Raw genomic sequence first — 8,588 nt, 5'->3', positions numbered from 1 at the left:
CCCTGGAATAACTGCATTAATGCTCTAACCAAAAATGTAATTGTACAGTCTTCACTTCCAGACAATAAACAGATAAAAGTGGTCCAAAAAAAGAAGAAATCACCCAAGATTTTCAACCTTGAAGCTAAGAACAAAGTGAAAGAAGATGCAGGAAAACACTTTTACTTTAACTTGGCTCACAATCTTTAGGACTACACATCTTAACCCCCTTATTTCACAGGCATCTACAGCCATTCCAGATACCGTAACAGGTGCATATGAAAACAGAACATGCCACGGAGCAGAGTCTGCAGTCTGACAAGCCAAAGTGCAGATGAAGGCGAGAGCTGAGAGAACGTGGGTGGGATGAGCCAAAAACTTTCCAAAAAACTTGGATGCTGCATGACTTCACCAGGAAAACATTTGCCGCAGTGTAGGGGAGTGTTTTATGGAGAAAGATTTGGTATTTTAATAGCTCTGATCAAAAGAGAATGAATTAAAAATGGAACATATTCCAAATATCTCTGCTCTGTTACCACAATAGTAATCATAATAGTAAATTATGTTATGAGCCATATTCACAAATTATTCATAGTTTTATTGATAGTTTTTTCAGGGTAGGAAGTACAGAAGTGTTCATTCTATAATACATAATAATATACAAACATAATAATAACATATAATAAATTCATTTGATACAGTCTGAATGAGATATTCACTTTAAGTATTCCTCATTATTCATTAGTCACACGTTCTCTGTTGTGTTGATTGGCTGTGTAGTCACACTTAAGCACCGCATCATGTCTACTGTAAGAGGGTGTTAATTTAACACTGAAGAATGCAGAGAATGCACCGTCTGTAAGTTTCGGTTCCATGCAGGCCCTCGCATCTGATGTGGGATCTCCCCAATAGCCAGGCACAACCTCACTGTCCAGGAAGGACCTTGGTGAAAACAGCATCGGGAGAGACAGTAAAATTAGCAGCACCTATTGAAGGAGAATTCCAGACTTCACTTCAACCCTCTCATGGTGTCATAAAGCAGATTGGCTGAAGTGAATGATTGTAAAACCCCCAACAACACAGCTCACTGAAATGGAATTTTGAGCTCCCTAGTCAGTAACATGACAGGTGTTGTCTGTTACAGGGAAGATTTATGTTTATAGCACTTGGCTGATGCTTTAATCCAAAGTAACTCACAATTATGACTGAACACAATTCAAGTAATGGAGGGTTAAGGGCCTTGCTCAGACACCGAACAGTGGCAACTTTGTGGTGGGGCTTGACCTGATAGCTTGTGGTGGGCCTTGACCTGATTGCTAGTTGAGTACCTTAGCCACTGCCCTGCAGCATTCCAGCTTGACAACAATTTAGCTGATTGAGATGGCTCGTGTTTATATCATATTTATGGCATGTGTTCATACCATATTTATCATCCCCCCCCAAGATGGCATATCCCAGGGTTTTTGCCTTTTTAGGAAATTCAAGGGGACATTGACTCATCTGGCTTAAAATCAAGGAAAATTGATACGCTGGGTCAGACTAATGTAGCATTTAGAGTAATTAATATGCTCTATATAGGTGACATGAAAAAGGAAAAATGCAAATCTCGACAACACTGTTGAGCCCCCATAGCTATTCCTCTCCAAAAGAATAAATCTGAAAGGTTCACATTCGACTGAATTTGATTAGTGGCCTTCAAGTTCAACACTGGAAGAAGGTTTTATTGAAAGCAGTAATGACACCTCAGTGAGTCTCTGTATGAATTGCTAAGAGAAAATAAACTGATTTGATACAATCTTTCTCCTTCTCTCTCGTATACATAAATATGCACACATATATATATATACACACTCCTTCTTGTTACTTTGTAATGATGCAATCATTTCATTTTTAAAAGCCTCAACAAACACACACACACACCTTTATTGACTTACACACACGCACACATACACAAAATAACTATTAACTACTAAGCAAGACTTAAAAAACTTTCACATCTGACTGCAGAACTAAATCAGTGTCACCTGAGATGGTGAACAGCAGCCCATCGCCTGTTCTTTTCGTGCGCTAAATCTGCTGACTTGTCTAAAATAATTGACATTTTGCACACATTTGGGAAGCTAAAACCATGATCCTGTCACATCCCAGCAGTTAGCCGTCAAAGCCTCTCGCTAATGAGCTTAGTGTGGCGCAGGTGCGCGAGCCCCAGCAGCAGAAATAAGCAAAGGGTATCGCCTGTTCTCCTGGGAATCACGGTAAAAAAAATAAAGTGGAAGCCCTTTTTACCATGCGGAAATTCCAATGTGGATGTTGTCTGGTAAAGGCTTAAGACATAGCTGCTACTTTTAAAAGAGTATTGCTAGCACCAGTGCTAACACGGGCCCCTGAACAGTCTGGGAGCCGGGGCCCAAAATGCATTTCCTCAGGGCACTGGCCAGGCATGGAAAGATTCAGGGCCCCGCTTTCTGTTCTGGTGTATGCTCCAGAATGTTTTTAGTCAGATTTAATCTGGCAAATTTTTAAAAATTTACTGCAAGGATCTATATCTACACATGAGCAAAACCTGCAGCATTATTGCTTGGTGCGTAATAAAATAAATAATAAAAAGAGAGAAAAAGAAAAAGATTGTAACCAAAAAAAACGTGTCAAAAATGAAAAATCTAAATGCAAGTTTCTGTTATGCGCTACACACAGAGATGCTTTGGCAATTATGTAATTCTTCAACAAAGTTTGCAAAACAGTGGTGTAATAGCATTGCATTTTGTCTAGTGAACTTTATTCCAGTTTCCTGGGATTCCAGTAGGAATACTTGCCAAGAATGCCCTGCGTAGCCCACCTCACCTTGCCTCTTTTCCTTTGGGTGCGTTCGTTCAGACCTTTCCTCGGTTCCCAGAACAATTCAGTCGCTTCTCTCCACATCAAAGATCTGACATTAAATGTCCCGACACAGGGACAGTTCATTCCGAGGATTATATGTTTTACTGAAGATAAATGGACATTGATTTACCTGCGAAATATTATGCTAAAACACGAACCATTCCATCTGGCATCATTTTGTGCTTGTCCTGATGAAGTCGTCAAATCATTTCAAAATTGTAATTATTTCATTTAATTAAACTATATTGTGTGTTCTTGGGACATTGATTTTCTATCCATCGGATCCTCAGCGGGAGACCCGCGTCTCTCTTCTCATTTATGCACCTCTACAATAGCCCTCCATGTTTTCCACTCCTGTATCCTCCGCTCTTCTCCTTTCCTCTCTTCTGCTCTCCACTCATCTCCTCTAATCTCCAAACTAGGAATAATATTTTAAATATAAACAATCATGCCAAAACATACATAAATTGAATGCGCAATTTGTGTTTGGTAAAACCATTCGATAGATAATTAGGAAAATGCAGAGGAACATCGATCTCAGGGGCGTTGGACAGCGGGTAATGTTGGACCTGACTACCCGGGGGCCTGCTTGGATAGGGGCCCTCCAATAGCTTTGGAAATAAATCGATGGTTTCTTATTACTCTCTCTTATTGCAGAGATCAATAATGTTAGACTTGGTCATCCATGATAAGTCTTTTATCTGCATGTGGTTTTCTTCCACCCCTCCCCACCCCACTATACTCCTCCACCAAAAAGCAAAAGTTGTCTGATCCCCCTGCACGCAGATCTGTTGTGTAATTCCTGTGTTGCTGATTAGAGAGCATTTAGCAGTTCTGACCTGGTTAAAATGAAACCATTTCAGAAATGAAAGGAATGCGAAAAGAGAGGCAGGGGACTTTCTTCTGGTTTGAGTGCCCCCGTTTCCTTCAGAAAACAGGTGAGCCTGAACTGTACTGAGCAGTGTTGTAGTACCGTATGCTAACTGGCTACATCTGTGGTCATTTATAAAAAGAACAAGTGGATAAAGAAACAGAGGAATTTCACCCAGAGCAGCAAGTAGCCATGTTAAATAGTTAATATAACAAACAGTGTTTTTGTTAGCCAGCTCAGCAACTAACCTGTAAAACGTGCACAGATAGTTCCAAAAGCATCCACAGATAAAGCAGACATCTCTGCCGATTTTGATGTTTCACCCTTAAATGCATACAGGTCATTCTAGATCATCATTTTTATCAATTTTAGATTTAAAACCGTTTGCCATACATAATTTCTGAGCGGATTTTGATGTATGTATTTTGAGTTTTCAGGTCTTTAGTTAACTACTAAAATAAAGCTAGGTAGTTCCGTATATGAATATATATATATATATATATATATATATATATATATATATATATATATATATATATATATATATATATAGGAAAAAACACTGTTTCCGGATAGTTCACTATATCACTTTCAATCTCAGGCTGTGTTCCAATAGTTTACTATTGTCTCCTTCACTCACAGGCTGTGCACCAAATACTTTACTGAAATCTGCTTTACTGTCTACTTTACTGGGCTATCTCATGAGCTATAGATCAGCCCAAAACAAAGGAATACAGATAAGAAAGGAATTTGTACTGGGCTCTTCGGACAATGTCTGTGCTATTACCATTTATACTGGTTACTATCGAAGATGTTAAAAGAGCCCGTGGTAATGAAAGTTCGAGTCTAATAGTGCTGGGTGAGATTTGTTAACTTCATATGGTTCAGGTGAAAATATATTTGGAGCACAGCGTGACATTTTCTTTCCTCAAATCCCCAGAGTCACTAATTGAAGCAGCTGAATGTGCTCATTTAGCCTTGAGCCAGCAATTCGGCGGTGGGGGTATCGTCATGGGGACAAGAGGACACCCTTTGACGTGGTGCGGAAGTGAGCTGGTGCCATGCGCTGTGTATCTGACAGCTGAAGCCAGGCTGGCAGAATCTCGCTAGCTGACGCTGATCTGCTCCACCCCCCACACCCCGCACCCCGTCGAAAAAAGTAGGTCAGTGTCGTTTATCCACACTCACTGGCAAGAGCAAAGGGGCCGATCGCAGACCTGTTGCATAGCTGACGGATGGCACGACCGGGGCACCGGGCGGACGGACGGGCGGACGGGTAAAAAGACATGGACGAATGGATGAGCAGGATGAGAGGTGAAGCAAAGAACTGATGGAGAGATGTACAGGTGCTGAGAAGTGTATGGTGGATGTAAAAGAAGGCAGAGAAGATCGTTTCGGTTGGGGGAAGCAGAGACAAATCCATCACGCATCATTGACCGAATCGGATCATTTTCAAAGAATTACCATTTACCATTTAATCCAGATAAATGTAACAGAATGATTAAGATAAGAGGAAGAATAATGATTAAGATTTTTAAATATATTTTTTATTCTGAAGAGGGATGCTCATGTTTATTCTAATTTGGATCCACGTGAGCAGTGACAGTGCGGTTAAGAGTCATTTCATGACAGTCTGAAGGGAAAAATGTGTCTCTTTCTTCTGCAGCTGCTTCGAAGCAAGGCGAATATGCATTGTCCTGACATACAGACACTCCCACCAGGCCTTGTCATCCCAGTTGCACGTGACAGATGCTGCGCAAATACATGTTAGCACCTTCTGCTCTCACACACACACACACACACACACACACACACACACACACACAAAACCCATACAAGCTAACACTGACGTGGCTTGCACACTGCATGACAGTGGGATTCGTCTGAGCTGAGTCACACGCACACATGTACTCGCACACGTCGATTGGGTGATTGATGAACGTTTGGTCACACTCGCGTGCCAGATGGTGTGAGAGCGTGTTAAAGAGTGCATGATTGATGCGTGTGCGGGACTGTGTGCGTTTGACTGCACACATGATGGATGAAAGAGCTGGACTGCGTGACATTCGGGGGGTTTGGGGGCATTTGAAGGTTCAGCATCGTCCAGTAGAACAAGCCTGTTCAAAACACTGCACTATTTATGGGGTTATTCATTCAAAGCTGAAATGGAGCCATGCTCTAATTGTCTTATGTTGAGGCCTTTTTTATTTAGCTGGAATTTATTGTTTCACAGAGTCAGTGATAACATTGCAAACCCAAACCTGCCTGGTGATACAGCCTTGAGTCTAATATTAACCATGTCAATACTGATTACAGTTAGACACACCACAGACAGAGATACAGTAGATATTAGTCTCATGACATTGAAGGTTCACGCACACACTTAGAAAATGTCACCTACTATTTGAAGTTTAAATAAGTCCTATTAATAAAATCTATAACCAAATCATTTTGAATAATATAGATTAGAAATATAATTTGACTAGGAGCTGGTATGTGTTTTTGTGTGTGTGTGTGTGTGTGTGTGTGTGTGTGTGTGTGTGTGTGTGTGTGTGTGTGTGTGTGTGTGTGTGTGTGTGTGCATGCATGCATCCAGTGTCATCACAACTTACCTGACATATCTTCTGGGCACAAATGAAGGAATAAGTTGTACTGTTAAGTTGGAAGAACACCTGTCACCTAGATACACACACACACACAGTCTGACAATTGAAGTGCATTTGATCTAAACACTTTAGGAAAGACATCTCACTGCAGTGTGTGTGTGTGTGTGTGTGTGTGTGTGTGTGTGTGCTTTTTGGTGAGTAGAGAGTGTTAAAGGTGTGTTTTCCCCAATGCTCTTCCTTCCTGTTGAGTTGCTGATGCACTGGAGTAGGTTACAGCAACTCTGCCACCAAGATAATTAGCAAATACAAACATACTCTCACACACACTCACACACAAACACACACGTGCACGTGTGTGCACGTGCACACACATACTTTTGACAGTTGTTCCACTGCATGTGTGCATGAGTGTGCGAGACGCTGCAATTAGAGACGTTGTCAGACAGTGCAAGGTGACATCATCCTACCTCTGCTCTGGGACGTACACTCTCGCTTTCTTTCTCTCTCTCTTTTTCTCTCTATCCATCTCTCTTAACCCCTCCCCCCATTCGCTCAGATCAAACTCTGAGCTAGATATCAAATCTAACATGTTTGTCACTTCTGAGGGGAAAAGCGTTGTTTATGTAAACAACTTGACTCAAAAGCATAATTATTTTCTAAACAGCAATTATCTTTCTGAAACCATATCTGATGGAAATGAATATGCATGTAATTTGTGAAGAATCAAGTAATGATTTGCTACAATGTTCAGATCAGCCAATTCAGATTTATAATCACAACTAAGCATCACTTTATAATCGTTTTTTAATCACAATCAAGCTTCATTATTTTCTGAAACAAAGTAATTGACGCAATGTTTTCAAGGTGTACTTTGCCTTTAAAATCATTAGAGTGTCTCATGGTTTCCAAGCTGTTTACAGTCCCGTGACACTGGATTGTGACTGTAACATTACAGTTTGTAATCATAAATCCACCTTCACAGTAGAACACCTTTCAACATCTAGTGTTTGAAGCAACCATGAACATATTCACGCACAATTTTCAGTAAACGTGGGCCTGCAGCTCATTAGCAAAATGAAGTCAGCCCCTTTAGCCTACTTAGCTACAGCCAAAAACTCCCCACTCGATCATTTATAGTAGCTGCTGTGTTTGGTTTAAAGATCACAAATAATAATACATACTCACAGGCTGTGGAGCTGAATCTGCTGCTGGCTCACACAAAGCTGGAACTGCCCCGTCCTCTCGGGAGTAAAGAGATGTGAAAATCCAGCATCGAACTGCACGTAGTTTTTTTAAGCAGTCCTCCGGGAAGTGCCATCTGCACAACAATTGGAACAGAGAAAGGAACAGTGGGAAAAATTCATTTAAACTACTTCTTTGTGATTCTACCTTTTGGCAGAGCATACAAAGGAGATTTTCACTCACAACGCGTAGCACAGCGTTTTCTATACATGGCCACAAAACTGAACATATTCCTCCCAGCATCCGGTATTTGCTATGCATTGTGTGAGGGCGTGGTAAGTGGGCAATATGGAAACTGTGACAATATTGCATCATCTTAGAACAAAGAAAATGGCTGAAATCCCAATGAGGCATTTCAGGTAGCTGAGAAAAATGGTTCAGGTAGCTGAGAGAGTTACTCACGCTGGCCTGTACTTTTACTGTGCAGACCATGTACATGCACAAAGAGCTGTATAATACACTACAAGAAAAGGAAAAACAGTAAGACACTACAGGTGAATATTTAATCAACAAATAAAGTAACGAATATCTGCCAATTTTGCTTACAAGCATTTTAATCAGTGGATTTTCCTCCCAAATGTACATTTATGTATGCAAATGAGATCCTTTCATTAAATATGTGTAAACTTGCATACTTTGAAACATCAAAATAACTATCCACTCCTATTAAAATTACAAGGTGTGTACAGAATGTAGAATTAGGACAAAATCTAGAATTAGTACTTGCATACATTTTAAAATAAATTCTTCTGTAATTTCCTTAATAAAAAGGTCTAGATATCTATGTACAAGTGAAGTTTCATGACATTTGATTCTTTAATCCAATCTTTTCAATACACTTGTTAAATTCTACAGTAAATATTATATATATATATATATATATATATATATATATATATATATATATATATATATATATATATATATATATATATATATATATATATATAAAAGGTGTGTGTGTGTGGTGATTAACCTGTACCTTACTTAAAAAAAACTTTCTTTAAAAAAAA

The 8,588-nt window shown here is 39.8% G+C and overlaps 1 long non-coding RNA gene across 1 annotated transcript; it reads right to left on the bottom strand.

The window, feature by feature from the left end:
• Positions 1 to 605: 605 nt before the first annotated feature.
• On the bottom strand, positions 606 to 7,850 carry LOC118242031. The gene is made up of 4 exons (XR_004776514.1): positions 7,759 to 7,850; positions 7,519 to 7,651; positions 6,340 to 6,406; positions 606 to 921 (listed from the first exon to the last, which is right to left on the bottom strand). It is a non-coding gene; the product is annotated as an uncharacterized LOC118242031 (long non-coding RNA).
• Between the last annotated feature and the right edge of the window lie 738 nt (positions 7,851 to 8,588).

Source organism: Electrophorus electricus, chromosome 9 (genome assembly GCF_013358815.1).
Source record: "Electrophorus electricus isolate fEleEle1 chromosome 9, fEleEle1.pri, whole genome shotgun sequence".
Classification (NCBI taxonomy): domain Eukaryota; kingdom Metazoa; phylum Chordata; class Actinopteri; order Gymnotiformes; family Gymnotidae; genus Electrophorus; species Electrophorus electricus.
The sequence above is the reverse complement of the archived record's forward strand: the minus strand, read 5'-3'. Positions and strand labels throughout refer to the sequence as shown.